Source organism: Pseudorca crassidens, chromosome 17 (genome assembly GCF_039906515.1).
Source record: "Pseudorca crassidens isolate mPseCra1 chromosome 17, mPseCra1.hap1, whole genome shotgun sequence".
Lineage (NCBI taxonomy): Eukaryota > Metazoa > Chordata > Mammalia > Artiodactyla > Delphinidae > Pseudorca > Pseudorca crassidens.
Genome location: NC_090312.1, coordinates 21746602 through 21764285, shown reverse-complemented (window position 1 = coordinate 21764285; position 17684 = coordinate 21746602).

The window sequence follows — 17684 nt, the reverse complement described above, 5'->3', positions numbered from 1 at the left end:
GAGCATAGAGGGAACCTACCTCAACATAATAAAGGCCATATATGACAAAAAGGCCATATATGACAGCCAACAGAGTTCTCAATGGTGGGAAACTGAAAGCATTTCCTCTAAGATCAGGAAAAAGACAAGGTTGCCCACTCTCACCACTATCATTTAACATAGTTTTGGAAGTTTTAGCAGCAGCAATCAGAGAAGAAAAAGAAATAAAAGGAATCCAAATCAGAAAAGGAGTAAAACTGTCACTGTATGCAGATGACATGATATTATACACAGAGAATCCTAAAGATGCTACCAGAAAACTACTAGATCTAACCAATGAATTTGGTAGAGGAGTAGGATACAAAATTAATGCACAGAAATCTCTGGCATTCCTATACACTAATGATGAAAAATCTGAAAGAAAAATTAAGGAAACATTCCCATTTACCATTGCAACAAAAAGAATAAAATACCTAGGAATAAACCTACCTAAGGAGACAAAAGACCTGTATGCAGAAAACTATAAGACACTGATGAAAGAAATTAAAGATGACACAAACAGATGGAGAGATATACCATGTTCTTGGATTGGAAGAATCAACATTGTGAAAATGACTATACTACCCAAAGCAATCTACAGATTCAATGCAATCCCTATCAAACTACCAATGGCGTTTTTCACAGAAGTAGAACAAAAATTTTCATGATTTGTATGGAGACATAAAAGACCCCAAATAGCCAAAGCAATCTTGAGAAAGAAAAACAGAGCTGGAGGAATCAGCCTCCCTGACTTCAGACTCTACTACAAAGCTTCAGTAATCAAGACAATATGGTACTGGCACAAAAACAGAAATATAGATCAATGGAACATGATAGAAAGTCCAGAGATAAATATGGTCACCTTATCTTTGATAAAGGAGGCAAGAATATACAATGCAGAAAAGACAGCCTCCTCAATAGGTGGTGCTGGGAAAACTGGACAGCTACATGGAAAAGAATGAAATTAGAACACTTCCTAATACCATACACAAAAATAAACTCAAAAAGGATTAAAGACCTAAATGTAAGGCCAGACACTACAAAACTCTTAGAGGAAAACATAGGCAGAACACTATGACATAAATCACAGCAAGACCCTTTTTGACCCACCTCCTAGAGAAATGGAAATAAAAACAAAAATAAACAAATGGGACCTAATGAAACTTCAAAGCTTTTGCACAGCAAAGGAAACCATAAACAAGATGAAAAGACAGCCCTCAGAATGGGAGAAAACATGTGCAAATGAAGCAACTGACAAAGGATTAATCTCCAAAACATACAAGCAGTTCATGCAACTCAATATCAAAACAACAAAAAACCCAATCCAAAAATGGGCAGAAAACCTAAACAGACAGCTCTCCAAAGAAGATATACAGACTGCCAACAAACACATGAAAGGATGCTCAACATCACTAATCATTAGAGAAATGCAAATCAAAACTACAATGAGGTATCACCTCTCACTGGTCAGAATGGCCATCATCAAAAAATCTACAAACAATAAATGCTGGAGAGGGTGTGGAGAAAAGGGAACCCTCTTGCACTGTTGGTGGGAATGTAAATTGATACAGCCACTATGGAGAACAGTATGCAGGGTCCTTAAAAAACGAACTACCATATAACCCAGCAATCCCACTACTAGGAATATACCCTGAGAAAACCATAATTCAAAAAGAGTCATTTACCACAATGTTCACTGCAGCTCTATTTACAATAGCCAGGACATGGAAGCAACCTAAGTGTCCACTGACAGATGAATGGATAAAGAGGATGTGGCGCATATATACAGTGGAATATTACTCAGCTATAAAAGGAAACGAAATTGAGTTATTTGCAGTGAGGTGGATGGACCTAGAGTCTGTCATACAGAGTGACATAAGTCAGAAAGAGAAAAACAAATACCATATGCTAACACATATATATGGAATCTAAAAAACAAAAAAAAAAATGGTCATGAAGAACCTAGGGGCAAGATGGGAATAAAGATACAGACCTACTAGGGAATGTACTTGGGGACACGGGGAGGGGGAAAGGTAAGCTGAGACAAAGTGAGTGTAGCATTGACATATATACACTACCAAATGCAAAATAGATAGCTAGTGGGAAGCAGCTGCATAGCACAGGGAGATAAGCTCAGTGCTTTGTGACCACTTAGAGTGGTGGGATAGGGAGGGTGGGAGGGAAATGCAAGAGGGAGGGCATATATGTATACATATCGCTGATTCACTTTGTTATACAGCAGAAACTAACACAACATTGTAAAGAAATTATACTTCAATAAAAATGTTGAAAAAAAAAAAGGAAGTTTGTACCTCTTAATCCCCTATCCCTGTATGGCCCCTCCCCACTTCCCTCTCCCCACTGGTAACCATTAGTTTGTCCTCTATATCTGTGAGTCTGTTCTTTGTTTTTATATTCACTAGTTTGTTGTAGTTTTTAGATTCCACACATAAGTATTTGTCTTTCTCTCTCTGATATCTTTCTCTGTCTGACTTATTTCACTTAGCATAATGCCCTCCAAGTCCATCCATGTTGCTGCAAATGGCAAAATCCCAATCTTTTTAATGGCTGAGTAGTATTCCATTGTGTGTGTGTGTGTGTGTGTGTGTGTGTGTGTGTGTACACCACATTTTCTTTATCCAGTCATCTATGTCTAGAAGTACTAAGGAGGGTTATCTTGCTAGTTGTTCTATCCTGTGTCCTCAAAATGCTCTTTACCTGTATCTTAGTCACCTTTAAAGTGAGAATCTACCTCCTTTCTGGGCACATTGATAGTGTTTAATATCTTGTGTGAAAAACTTGATAAATGCTCAAATTCATTTCAGAACACATCTACCGAGGGAATACTATCATTCTTGCCTTCAGTGGAGGGAAACAGACTCTTAATCTTGTCTTTTGGATTTTTCATTAGCTAATGTCCTTGAGGAAATTTTTCCAATGAAGATAGACTACATTTAGGAATACAGACTAGAATTACTTTTTATTTAAACAAAAATAGGAAAAAGAAGGAAAAAATGTGCTAGCACAGAAGGGCCAACAAACGTGTGAAAAGGAAATTCTGCAAGATGTACACAGTCTAAGCCAGGAATTATCTTGACGGCATTTGGTTGGCTGATGTTTCTAGGCTGGCTAATATTTAAGGAATTACCTGAGGTTAAAACAGAAAAAAAAAAAAAATCAGTTTTGCGTTCTTGGGAAGAAAATTTGCTTGGCTCTTAAAGCGACCATGTTGGAAAAGTAACCCTTTCCAGCACAATTTTCAGAAAGGTAATGCTGAAATATCAGATATTCTGTTCTTTCCCTGAACCTACATCTAGATGAGGAGCTGTTAATGAGGAATCCATGAATGGGTCTTAGGACCCCAGAACTCCCCAAAAGTATGTGCAAATTATTGTAAGAAGGCATACATATGCTGTGTGCATGTGTGGGCTTTTGGTGAAGGAGGACCATAGTTTGGTCAGATGCCAAAGTTTAAGAACCACTATGCCACATTTTAAGCTTTTAAAAAATATCTGTGAAATGAATATCACAATTTTACAGTAGAAGGAATATTATCTTGGAGCTACAAGATCTAATAACTTTCCCAATACCCACATGAGACACCAAGAACAAAGTTAATTAGATACTTTGAAGCTCAGCTTTCTTCAGTATTTTAAGAATTTTTAAGCATTACCATCAGGTAATAGAGTAAGAACCCCCAATTTAAGAAGGATATTGATAACAATTAACAATGTTTCTCTTAATTTCCAGTGAAGAACTAGTTAATGTGCAGTTGAATTCTAGAGTCCAAATGGCCTCTCTTTGTAGATGAAATACAGTGAAGGAAATGTGCATTCCTTGGTATAAATCCTTAAGAATGTTCTGTCTACTGTTGCCAACACTGACACATCTCCAAGGAGCCTTTGAAATAGTGAAAAAATTTGACAAGACAGTTATCTGGAGACTCACATTTTCTTCTCTTAAAAATAAATTTAAAAGTCTAGATAAAGAAAGTTAAGGGTCAAGGTTTAGAATCTGCAGCTCAAGGACTTTACACCCCACCCTCTAAAATATACTCAGATTAAGAAAGTGGCCACAAAGTAGGTGATTAAAAGAGAGAAGTGGATATGCCCTCTGATTTTGGATAAAACCAAGGATTAGGCAACTTCAGAAAATTTCACAAAGCGATAATTACATCAACTTCTTTTATAGACTAAGAGTGACAGAAACTGGTCGAATTTGAGGTGCTAAAATTGAATCTGTTTACATTTTAGAATGCATCAAACATTAAAAGACATGAGGATGGTAAAGATAAGAAAAAAAAGATGACTTATGGGTTTTACTCTGTGTAGGTAGAAGTAAATCTTTCTATTCCCTTTCTCTCATTTTCAGAACATTAGAAGAAGATATTCAGCTTAAATATTTGATCTGGGACAAGGTAAGTTTAAAAACAAAATTTCAAGCTTTCTTATGATTCACTGTGTTCTTCAGGATGGATAGACAAGGGGCATGGTGATTTTTGTTGATGAAAACAACTGAAAAGGTCTTTCCAGCTGAGAAAGACAGCCCTACGGGTAGAATATCCCGCAGTGGTTCTCAACTGAGAATCACCAGGTAATCTTTAAAAGATGATCAGTATTCACCAGGAAATTCTGATCTTGTCGGGCTTGGATAAGGCCTAGGAAGCAGAATTTATAAGTTTCTTTTGGTGAGTTTTAAAGAGCAGTCAGAATTGAAAACCACTGTTTTAGAAGGAGAAATTTAAGCAGAAAAATCTAATTGCTCTACTCAAGGAAGTTATAAGAATTCTTAGTTTGGGGTTGATAGCTTGAGAGAGAGGGGCTAGGAATTATGGAATTGGATAAAGAAAGAATATAGCCAGAGGGATTAGAAAAGAAAAATGAGTGGATCTCAAAGAATGGCTTAGACTAAGGCCTCTGTGGGGCAGAGGTACAAGAAGAAATTCCCTGCCATGGATGGCCAAGTATCTTCAAGACTCTTGATGTCAAATACTCTATTTTAAGTATCTACTTGTCCTCTGGTATAGTGTAATGTTGCTCTGTTAACCAGTACTCAGAATGTACTGTCATACACAATATATTGTCTTGGTGGTATTTTGGAAAGTGGACAAAAGAAATGACATTGAGGGAGATCAAAACATTCCTCAGGAGTGAAGGTAAATAGATAAGGAACCCAGAAAATAAGCAGACTCCCCAGAAAACTTTGGGAGTTTGGGCTAAAGTGTTAAGCTTACTCTAGATCATGAAATGAGAACTTGAGGTTCTTTATTCAGCAATTATGCTAAGTACTTTTGCTTCTGACTATGATGAGAAGACTGGACTACCTCATTCCACCATCAATAACTAGAAAACTGGACTAAATTCATGAAACAACAATATTCAGACACTAGACAGAGAACAGCACAGCCCTGTAATTCCCAAACAAAGGAAAACATGTGAGGTGCACCCTAGTTGTAAAATAAACAACTAATTTGATTTGCACAAGGCTGAGAAAATTTTGAGTTTTGACCAATAAGAGTTGAGAGACCTCACTGAACACTCAGGGCATTTAGTAGAGAGATGCCATAATGGCCACGAGTTAAGAACAACGTTACACTAGCCAAAGAGTTGACACTTCACTAAACAAGCGTTAATAAAGCTTAAAAACAAGCCTTGGGAGGGTCAAGTTGACCTAGGAGCAAAGTAACTGGCTCCCAGAGCAAAATATGACACTCTTTTCAGGACAAAAGCAAAACGCAGGTACTCGACCAGGTAACAATCATAATACTCAGTTTCAAATTAAAAGATTAGTAGGCGTGTAAAGAAGTATGAAATCAGGGTCCATAAACAGGAGAAAAGTCAATAAAAAGAGCTTAAGAAATGACAGAGATTATGGAATTATTAGGGATTTTAAAACTGCTATTTTAAATATGTTCAGTGATCTAAAGAGAAACATGAACACAATAAAAAGTCAAAACTATATAAAAGAATGAATAAAATTTATAGAGTTAAAAAATACAACACTGAATTGGAAAAGTCACTGAATGTACTTAAGAGATTAGACACTGCAGAGGAAAAGATCAGAGTAACTTGAAGTCAGAGTAACAGAAATTGTCTAAACTGAAGCACAGAGCTACTACGAAAGGCAGAGTAAAATTATTACATCCTCACTAACTACAGAACAATATCAAGTGATCTAACGTGAGTATAATTTGAATCCACTATTCAATTGCGTACTGGTGGTCCTGGTCAGTCTAATAAGGCAATAAAAAAATAAAAAGCAACCAGATTGGAAAGAAAGAAGTAAAGCTATCTTTATTCACAGACAACAGAAAATCCCAAATAATCTACAAAATGCTACTAGAACCACTTGGTGAGTTATTGTATAAAGGTGACTATATATACAAAAATCAATTGTATTTCCATATATTAGCAATGGGCACTTGGAACTCTATGAAGCTCCTAGGGATAAATTTGACAAGTGTTATGCAAGACCTGAACACTCCTAAGAGAAATTAATGAAGACTTAAATAAATGAAGAAATAGACCACATTCCTGGATCAGACAATACAATATATTAAAATGTCAATTCTACCCAAATTGATGTCTAAATTCAATATAATTTCAATTAAAATCCTAGCTGACTTTTTTTTTAGAAATTGACAAGTGAATTATAAAATTTGATTAGATATGAAAAAACCATAGAAAAGTTAAAACAATTTTGAAAAAGTGAGACAAAGTTGGAGGACTTCTACTTCCTAAGTTCAAGATTCATTGCAAAGCTGTACTAGTTAAAAGACTGTGGTATTAGGGACTTCCCTAGCAGTCCAGTGGTTGAGACTCTGCGCTTCCAATGCAGGGGCCACAGGTTCAATCCCTGGTCAGGGAACTAAGATCCCACATGCCGCGGGGCATGGGGGCATGGCCAACAAAACAAAACAAAACAAAACTGTGGTATGGAAGTAAGCATAGCAATATAGATCAGTAGTAAAGAATACTGATTTTGCAGAAAGTTTATGAGTTAATTCAATGGAAAAAGAATACTCTTTTCCACAAGCTGTACTGAAACAACTGAATAACAATGTAAAAAAAAAAAGACCACAATTATCTCAAACAACAACAACAACAAAAAAACTTAAAATGGATTACAACTAAATAAAAAAAAATGAAAATGATATAATTTCTAGAAGAAAACATAGGAGAAAATCTTTGTAAACTTTGGGTAGGCAAGACTTTTTTGATTACAAAAATCACTCACCATAAAAGGAAAAGATTGATAAATTGGAGCGTCATCAAAATTAAAACCTTCTCTTTAAAAGACCCTGTCTAGAAAATGAAAAGGCAAACTGAAGGCTGAGAAAAGATATTTGGAACATATATTGTAATACCTAACAAGGATTTTCAAAATATGTAAAATTTACATCTCAGTAATAAGATGAACAAGCCAATAAAAAGTTGGCAAGGGCTTCCCTGGTGGCGCAGTGGTTCAGAGTCCGCCTGCCAATGCAGGGGACGCGGCTTTGTGCCCCAGTCTGGGAAGATCTCACATGCTGCAGAGCGGCTGGGCCCGTGAGCCATGGCCGCTGAGCCTGCGCGTCCGGAGCCTGCGCTCCGCAACGGGAGAGGCCACAACAGCGAGAGGCCCGCGTACAGAAGAAAAAAAAAAAAAAAGTTGGCAAAAGGTTGAACAGACACTTCACAAAGTAATATATTGAAAGGGCCAATAAGCACAAGAAAAAAATGTTCAACATAACTATTCATTAAGGAATGCAAATGATATCGCAGTGATACTACACACTCACTGGAATGACTGAAATTTTAAAAGACAGACAATACTGCATATGTACAAGGCTTGAACTTTTCATACATTGTCAATGCAAGTGTTAAATGTATTGTGTTGCTTTGGGAAACAACTTGGCAGTTTCTTGTATAGTTAAACATACACTTACTGTATGACCCAGAAATTCCACTCCAAGGGAAATGCAAATGTTGGTCTACACAAAGGTTTGTATACGGTGTTCACAACAGCTTTATTCATAATAGCCACAAACTGGAAGCAACATACACGTGCATGAAGAAGTGGTATATTCATTCAACAAACTACTATTAGGCAGTTAAAGAAGCATACTGATATACACAACATAGATAAATCTCAAAAATACCATACTGAGCCAGACACAACAGCATTGTGCAATTCTATTTATATGAAACTAATCTTTAGATACAGAGAAGGTGGTCTGGATTGGGTTTTGAGAAGGGAGTTGGCTGCAAAGAGGCATGAGTGAAAAATTAAGGGTAATGAGAATATTTTTTAGGCTTATTGTGCTAGAATAACCAAACATATTTCTCAAACCTCATTAAACTGTACAAGTAAATTTGGATTATTTTCTTGTATACAAATTTTACTGCAAAATTGATAAAAGCAAAACAAATATGAGAGACTCTGTCTATAAACTGAGACAGTAAAAAGCAATACACAACCTAGTAGCTAGAGATGCTTAGAAATTCAATCAGTGAGATAACTTGCATCATGAACAAAAGAAATATTTATTAACCTGACTTTGTGTTCTCACTGTAAAATAGGGATCATATAAGTAGCTCTTTCATATGATTTCTCTGAAGATCAAATTAGTCAACATATGTAATGCACTTAGAATAAATCCTGAAGTATTAAGAATTCAATAAAGGTTAGCTATAGTTATCATTGTTAGTACCAAGAGTCAGAAACTATACCAGGCATGGGAAGGGGTACAGTGATAAGCAACATGGATGCCTCCACCTTTGGGACTTAGTTTTTGGTAGTTTTTGGTGAGAAACAAGACCAGACAATTCTCCTCAATCCACAGGGGGGTGTTCTGGGAGACTGGCTAACACACTCTCTCCTTTACAGGCATGGAAGCTCTCCAAACTTTGTCCCATGAACATTTATTTTCTGCCTTTCTCTTGGACCACAAATGGGTGGGATTGGCAAATTGTGGGTGTTGCCTATTACCGTTACATAATTTGTACTGTAATCTGTATGCACCCTTCTCAGAGAACAATTTATGCAAACTGAAGCAAAAGGAATATGTATTTCTTAGTAACTTTGTTTGAAATTTTACTTACTTTCTATTTTTATGTTGCTCTTAGAGCAAAGTGAGAGAACTTCCCTCAAAAGAGGAAACAGGGCTTCCCCGATGGCGCAGTGGTTGAGAGTCCGCCTGCCGATGCAGGGGACACGGGTTCGTGCCCCGGACCCAGAAGATCCCACATGCCGCGGAGCGGCTGGACCCGTGAGCCATGGCCACTGAGCCTGCACGTCTGGAGCCTGTGCTCCGCAACGGGAGAGGCCACAACAGTGAGAGGCCTGCGTACCGCAAAAAAAAAAAAAAAAAAAAGAGGGAACAAAATTACAATTGGACGTTACTGTGGCTCATCACATCAGCCTCAGGACATATGTTAAAAAGGTCAGGACTCTGACTCTGAAAAAGTCACCTGAGTGTGCCCACTGGTCATAGATTAAAGACAAATGTTTCTGGGTACATCTTCTAAGATCAATGTGCCATGCTGTATTAATTGCCTGTAACTAGTGCAAAAAAAAAAAAATTACCACAAACGAGGTGGTATAAAACACCACAAGTGTATTGTCTCACAGTTCTGGAAACCAGAAATCCTAAATCAAGGTGTGAGCAGGGCCACACTCTCTCTAGAGGCTCTGGGAAGAGAATTCATTTCACATTCTTCTCCTAGCTTCTGGTAGCTTCTGGTAATCTCTGGAACTCTTTGATTTATAGATGCTTTACTCCAATCTCTTCACCCATCTTCCCATTGCCTCCTTCTCTGTGTCTTCTTCTCGTTTGTATTTTATAAGGACATTTGTCATTGGACTTAGGCTTACCTGGGTGATCCAGGATGATCTCATCTCAAGATCCCTAATTATATCTGCAAAGACCCTTTTTCCAAATAAGGTTATGTTCACAGGTTTCCAGGGATTGGGACATGGACATATCTCTTTGGAAGTCACCATTCAACCCACTACACACGCCATCTTCTTACAGTGCTTGGAATTTTGAGATAATTCCCACATTCAAGAAAGGACAGAAAGGTAATTCTGGGATGACTGAATATTACTTAGCATTGCCGGAATGAGAGAATAAAGGAAACAAGGGAAGAACTGAATTTAAGATTCATGAAGGCAGACACTGTGTGTATTACTCACACGTATTCCATAGTGCCTGGCATATAAGAAATTTTTGATAGATGTTTATTACGTCTAAGAATGAATAGATAACTCATGAGCTGGTCTTTGTATCTTGGTGTCCTGAAAGAATCAAATCTGGCCTCCCTGAATCACTGAAATTTTGGTAAGGTTCCCAAACAAAGAGACTATAACCAGAAAAGCCTGGGGCTGAGTCCTGGCGGCTTGAGCTGGCAGAACTGCTCCTGGGGATCCGAGCTGGGCTGGGGTGGATGAGAGAGCTAGTCTTGTGGTGGGAGAACAGCTGCAGGGGCCAGTAGACAGGCCAGGCTTCGTGCTGCGTTCTTGGAAAAATGAGTCTCCCTCTCCCAGCCATCGTAAGTACCTCTCCTTCCCATGAGTTTCAGTAGCTCCTTTTACAATAAAGCAGCAGTTGAGAATGAGAGATTATGTCCTTTTTGAAGCTTCCAACAACAGGAAACCATAACTTTAAAAAGCAAAACAACAAAAACTAAGGGGCTTGGAGGAGCATCCCTTCTTCAAATTCTCATCCCCTGATCTGTGTGCCCAGAGACTCCCTGATTAGCAGGCTTTCATCAGAAGCTATGAGTTACAGGGAAACTTAGTGACGGGGGCAAACGGATAACAGTCAAGAAATTCTTGGAGTGACACTCTCTATGGCCTTACCAGAGACACCTGACCACTCTGCGTCTCAATTATTGGCAAATCAGGGACTTGCTTACCCTACAGGGATGCTGTAAGAGCCAATTAGCCGTGGGCAGTGTCACTGGAGATTGAAGGATGAGCGCCATTATATAGTTACAGAGCATTATTACTGTGGCGTGAGTGGAGAATGGAAAGTAGAGGCTTAGCAAGGAAATTCATGGCTCTGCTTTGCAGCAGCTTCCTGTTAAACTGCCAATAAAGCCTTCCGAATTTATTTCATTCTGCCTGAATGGTGACTTGTATCTAACAGTCTGCAGATGACACAGAGGAAGAACGAGGAAGCCAAGTCAGGTACGAAACACTGACAGCATGAAATTAGGCACCACAGAAGAGGTTCCTTCTGAAGCTGAATTCCAATCATCCTTTTACATTATATCGAGAATGTGGATTGAGCAAGGGCCACAGGAGGAGTCTGACATGACGTTGGAGAGGAAGGGGTAAATTCTGAAGATGCCTTTCACCTAGAATCACTTGGTAGTGAACTTCAGGGTTTAAACTGGTGTTCATCAACTTGACTTCAGACCCCCGGTAAGAAATGGGACACACAGTTGTCCTGTGAGACCAGACAATGTAGGCTAATCGCTCTGTATGAGCATTTTAATAATGTGTGAAGCCCATTTGGGCTGTACTGAAAAGTTGCCTTAAGAACTGAAATAAAAATATGTAAGCAATTACAGAGCTGCAGGGTTAGTAGTTGAGGGAGAGGGCCTGGAAAAATTAAAGACTGTCTTCAAATCCCAGCCAATATGCCAGGCCCCACCTGGGGACTCTGGCCCCATGCCAGCCCTGATGTGCTCCTTGTGGTGGGCAAAAAAAATCAACTTGCGTAAGAAAATAGAGGTCCTCAAGCACTGAAAGAACCTAGACTACTAGAACAAAAAACATCTGCTCTACAGAAATCTGATTCTGCCAGTTGACCAAGGAGATTTAGGGATTTAGGAGAAAATCCAAAAACATGCAACACTCAAGAGTTCTGGAAAACGCTGAAGATTACTGGAGATTGAAAAACCATTCGTGCAATGGAGAATAGGGATACAGGGCATGGGAGGTGATAACTCTCACCATTGTTTGAATACCATTCATTCCTTCTGCTTTTATAAGCCTTATGGTTGTTGAGCTCTTATAATATATCAGACACTGTGCTGAATGGTTTAGATATATTATCATACTTAATTGTTGCAACAGCTCTCTAAGTTAAGAGACTAAAATTATTCCCATTTGAGACATGAGCAAGCTGAGGCTCAGAGAGGTTATGAAAATTTCTCACAATCACAGAGTTAACGAGTAGCAAATCTGGGACTCCAACCCTGAGATTTTTACCCCAAAGCCCTTGCTGAGGTACTAATACCATTCTCTTTCCTGAAGCATGCACCTTTTTGAGCAAGAAAGCAACTGCTGAATGATTCCTACCCAGGTTTATTGCTCAGATTAAACATGAGAATTGCCCTAAAAACACTCTTAAGAAGATGCTATTGGATTTTGTTGAAAGAAGAGAGAGATTCTATTGGGCTGAAGGAAATGGATAAGGCAAAACATAAGAGAGGAGAGGCAGCCTGGACGTAGAGTGAACTTTTTGCTGGCCTTTTCAGTATGAAGTAATGGCCATCTCATAAAATCCACATAGCAGTCCTATGAAGTATGTAGTAGTTTCCCTATTTTACAAGTGGGGAAGTTGAAGCATAGAAAGGTTTTAAGTAAGCTATCCATAGTCAGTCATCTCTACAATGGGAAGAATAACATCTAGAGCCCCACGTTGGAGTCCTGAACTCTAAGGACCTCATTCTTTCTATTACATCACATTGCCTCACAGAGGAAGTATCAGTCAAAGTGGGACTTGTGTCATGTCTAGGGTTTCCACAGGAAGAAAAGAAAGTTTAGATGAAGGAGATGGTGAGCTTGAAGATGCAGAGGTGGGAAAGTGCAGAGAATTTTTGGAAAACTATGTAGTCTGTCTAATTTAGATGAATGTGAAGGGTCAGAAGAGGCTGGAAAAGAATGGCTTACAAAGTTGTGACAAAGAGTTGTAGACAACAAATTCAGCTTCTTTTTTTTTTTTTTTTTGCAGTACGCAGGCCTCTCACTGTTGTGGCCTCTCACGTTGCGGAGCACAGGCTCTGGAAGCGCAGGCCCAGCAGCCATGGCTCACGGGCCCAGCCGCTCTGCGGCATGTGGGATCTTCCCGGACCAGGGCACGAACCCGTGTCCCCTGCATCGGCAGGCGGACTCTCAACCACTGTGCCACCAGGGAAGCTCTCAGTTTCTTTAATAAATGTAGGACTACTGATATTTTCTGTTTCATCTTGTGTTAGTTTGGGTAAATTTCATTTTCAAGGAACGTGTTTGTTTCAACATAATTGTGACTAAAGATTGTTTATAATAGTCTCTTATTTGTTCACCTAACATCTGTAGAATCGGCAGTGATAATCCTACTATCATTTCTGAAAGCATATTATTATGTTACATTCCTGATCTTTTTTTCTCTACCAGTCTAGCCAGGGGTTTACCAATTCATTAATATTTTCCAAGAACCATTGTTTCACATCGTTAGTTTTCCCTCTTTGTCTGCTTTCCACTTCTTGGATGTTTAGTGTAATAGTTATTAGAAAATCTTCCTTCTTTGTGTTTACTTTGCTTCTCTTTTTCTTGTCTCTTAAAGTAAAACTTAAGTAATTTTAGAACTTTAATTTCTAATATACACATTTAACACTATACATTTATTCTTAAGCATCTCAAAAAGGTTAATTTGTTGTATTTTTATCATCCAGTTCAAAATAATTCTTAATTTCCTTCATGCTTTCTTTATTGATCTGCAGATTACTTAGAAGTATGTAGTTCTATTTTAAAATATTCAGAGTTTTCCTATATTGTTATTTTCTGCTTTGATTCCATAATCAGAGAACATATTCTGTATAATTTCAATAATTTTAAATTTGTTGAAATTCATTTTATGGCCCAATACATGGTCTGTCTTGTTGAATGTCTCATATGCACTTGAAGAGAACGTGTATTCTGTATGTCTTCAGTGTATTGTACTGTAAATATCAATTAGGTCAAGGTAGTTGGTAGTGTTTGTCAGATTACCTACCTGATTTGTTGCTGTTTATGTGTTTACCGGTTGCTAAGACACAGGTGTTAACATTCCCAAATATTATTTGAAATCTTCTCTCTCCCTTTAATTTTGTTAATTTTTGCTTCATCTATTTTGAAGCCCTGTTATTAAGTGAATACATGTTTAGAGCTGCCATGTCTTCATGATAAATTGACCCTTATTAGGAAATGCCTTTCCTTTATCCCTTTGTCTTTACATCTTTCTTTTACTTGATATTAATATAGCTACTAATCTTCATTATGTCTGCTGTTTGTAGGTAATTTTTTCTACCCATTTATTGTCAGTCCATCTCTTTATATATAAATAGCATTTATTATACAGCATATAGCCAAAGAGGGTATGTTACTGCTCTTTTTTTTCTATTCTGATAATTGCTGCCTTTAAGTTGCTTTTAGTTCATAATAGCATATATAATTATTGATGTGATTTGATTTAGGTCTACCATTTGATTATTTGTTTTCTTTTTTCTTCTCTGTTTTAATCTCTCTTCTGCATTTCTTGACTTCTTTGGGGCCATTTGAATATTTTATTAGAATTTCATTTCAATTTCTCTATCGGCTTTTTGGCTATGCCTCTTTGTAATTTTTTTAAGTTGGTGCTCTGTGAATTATACTATAACTTTTCACAGTCTAATTGAGTAACTAATTGAGTTACTACTGTACTCTTCATGTAAAATGTGAAAAGCTTAAAATTGTATAGACCTATTTACCACCCGACCCTGTTCTTTTTGCTATAATCATATGTGTTACATATATTTCTATTTTAAAACTGATAAAAAAAATGTTATAAATTTTACTTTCAACAGTCAAATGTAATTTTTAAAAACGAATAAGAAAAAACTGTAGAATATTTATCATTCTAATGCTTTTTGTTTGTTATAAAAGATCTGAGTTTCCTTCAGGTATCATTTTCCTGCAGCTTTGGAGAATGTCTTTTCACACTCCCTGTAGTCTATGTCTGTTGGCAATGAATACTCTTTAGTCTTACCTGAAAATGTCTTTATTTTGCCTTTATTTTTCAAGGTTATTTTCAAAGGATGTAGACTTCAGGATTGACCATTTTGGGGTTTTTTTCAAGCTTTAAAGATGTCTTCCCTTCTTAGTTTCTGATGAAAATTCAGTCTTTTGAATTTTGTTGCTTCCCTGAATGTTGTGTATTGTTTTTCTCTAGCTGCTTTTTAGATTTCTTTCCATCTTTGGTTTTCAGTAGTTTGAATATGATTCTTAGCCATGATTTACTTCTTATTTTCCTAAGGGTTCACTAAACTTCTTGAATTGCCATATTTATGTTTTTGACAAAATTTTGGAAAATGTCCACCTTCTATTCTTCAAATTTATATCAAGGTAAAACTCACATAATATTAACTATTTTAAAGTGTACCCTTTGATGGCATTTACTATATTCTCAATGTTTTGCAGCCATCACCTCTATCTAGTTCCAAAATATTTTCATCACCTCAAGGGAGATCCTGTACCCGTTATGCAACCTCCCCGCAGGCTTCCCTCTACCCAGCCCCTGACAACCACTAATGTGGTTCTGTCTCTATGGATTATTTATTATGGATATGTCATATAAATGAAATTGTACAACAACTGACCTTTTTTGTCTGGCTTCTTTCACTTGGCATAATGTTTCTGAGGTTCATTCATGTTGTCCCATGCACCAGTACTTCATTATTTTCACGGCTGAATAATATTCTGTTATATGGCTATACCACATTTTGTTTATTCATGCATCCACTGGTGGACATTTGGGCTATTTCTACCTTTTGGCTATTGTGACTAGGGCTTCTATGAGCATTCATGTACAGGTATTTGTTGGAATACCTCTTTTTAATATGCTTCCACAGTGGCTGCACCATTAGACATTCCCATCAGCAATGAACATGGGTTCCAATTTCTCCGTATCCTCACCAACACTTGTTATTCTCTATTGTTTTCTTTTTTTTAATAGCCATCCTTGTGGGTGTGAAATGTTACTTTATTGTAGTTTTGATTTGCATTTCTCTAATAATTAAAGATATTAAGCATCTTTCATGTGCTTTTTGGTCATTTGTATATCTTCTTTGGAGAAATGTCTTTTCAAATCCCTTGTTTGTTTTAAAACTGGGTTATTTGTTTTTCTATTGTTGAGCTGTAGGAGTTATTTATATATTCAGGATATTAAACCGTTATCAGATATACGATTTGTAAATATTTTCTCCCATCCTATAGGTTATCTTTTCACTTTTCTTGATAATGTCCTTTGATGCACAAAGTTTTTAATTTTTTTTTTTTTTTTTTTTGCAGTACGCAGGCCTCTCACTGTTGTGGCCTCTCCCGTTGCGGAGCACAGGCTCTGGAGACGCGGGCTCAGCAGCCATGGCTCACGGGCCCAGCTGCTCTGTGGCATGTGGGATCCTCCCAGACCAGGGCACGAACCCGTGTCCCCTGCATCGGCAGGCGGACTCTCAACCACTGCGCCACCAGGGAAGCCCAGTTTGTTTATTTTTTATTGCTTGCTCCTAAGTGTTCCATTTTGAAAAGAAAGCAATTTGCCAGTGTTTCTGCCCTCTTTCCTAGTATCTTCACCTTGGCATGTTTCACTCTCCCTGCCAGACCCGAGAGAAGATGGTTGTTGCTGAGTGATGTGTTGTTCACAGTGTGGGAAGCCTCACTCACAGGGTCTGTCTGCAATAGCATTTACAACATAGGGAGCACCACAGCCAGCTGAGTTTGTGAAAGCTCTTTTCTTACATCTTGCCAAGAATTCAATCTGTTTCTGGTTCCTGGAGATTAACAAAAGCTGTTGCTATGTTATCACTCTAAAAGATGGACCCACAGAGTCATATGTAAGTTTCCCTTTATACGGTAAAATGTCACCCACTGATAGACCAAGAACTTAGAAAACTATATCTGAATGGGTAACATGTCTGTCAGCATCATGTCGACAGTCTTCAGGACAAGGTGAATACCTGGTTGGTGATCCCTAACCTATTCTAAATCCTTCCATTGATATCAGCAATAGCTTCTTAGAAATTTCAACTGCTTTGATGGATCCAAGACTCAAATCTAATAGCAGAAACTGTAGAAATACAATTTCAAGAGAAATGAAATTTGGGATTAAAATTGCAACTATGGTATGATGGATAAGTGTTTCTAATATATAAGGAACTCATAAAAATTAGTAAGAACAAGGACCTCAGAAGAAAAGTATTTAAAGAATAGGAAGATAAAAATTCTAGAATAGGAAAAGAGAGAAATGAAATCTACATGAGAACGTGTACAACTCAATAATCAAAGTAATAGAACTTAGGAGATACAATTTACTTACCCATCATAGTAATAAAAATGTGAAAAAATGCTATTGACAGGATTATAGTGAGATAAACATTTTTTATCTCATTAGGTGTGCATGCAAACATAGAACCTTTCTGGAAAAAAACAGAAAGATTTTGCTTTTTGTATATTGATCCATTAACTTGTTCCAGAAAATAATTTCAAGTTGATTAAAACGATATACAATATAAAAAGAGGACCATGGGGCTTCCCTGGTGGCGCAGTGGTTGAGAGTCCACCTGCCGATGCAGGGGACGCGGGTTCGTGCCCCGGTCCGGGAGGATCCCACATGCCGCGGAGCGGCTGGGCCCGTGAGCCATGGCCGCTGAGCCTGCGTGTCTGGAGCCTGTGCTCCGCAA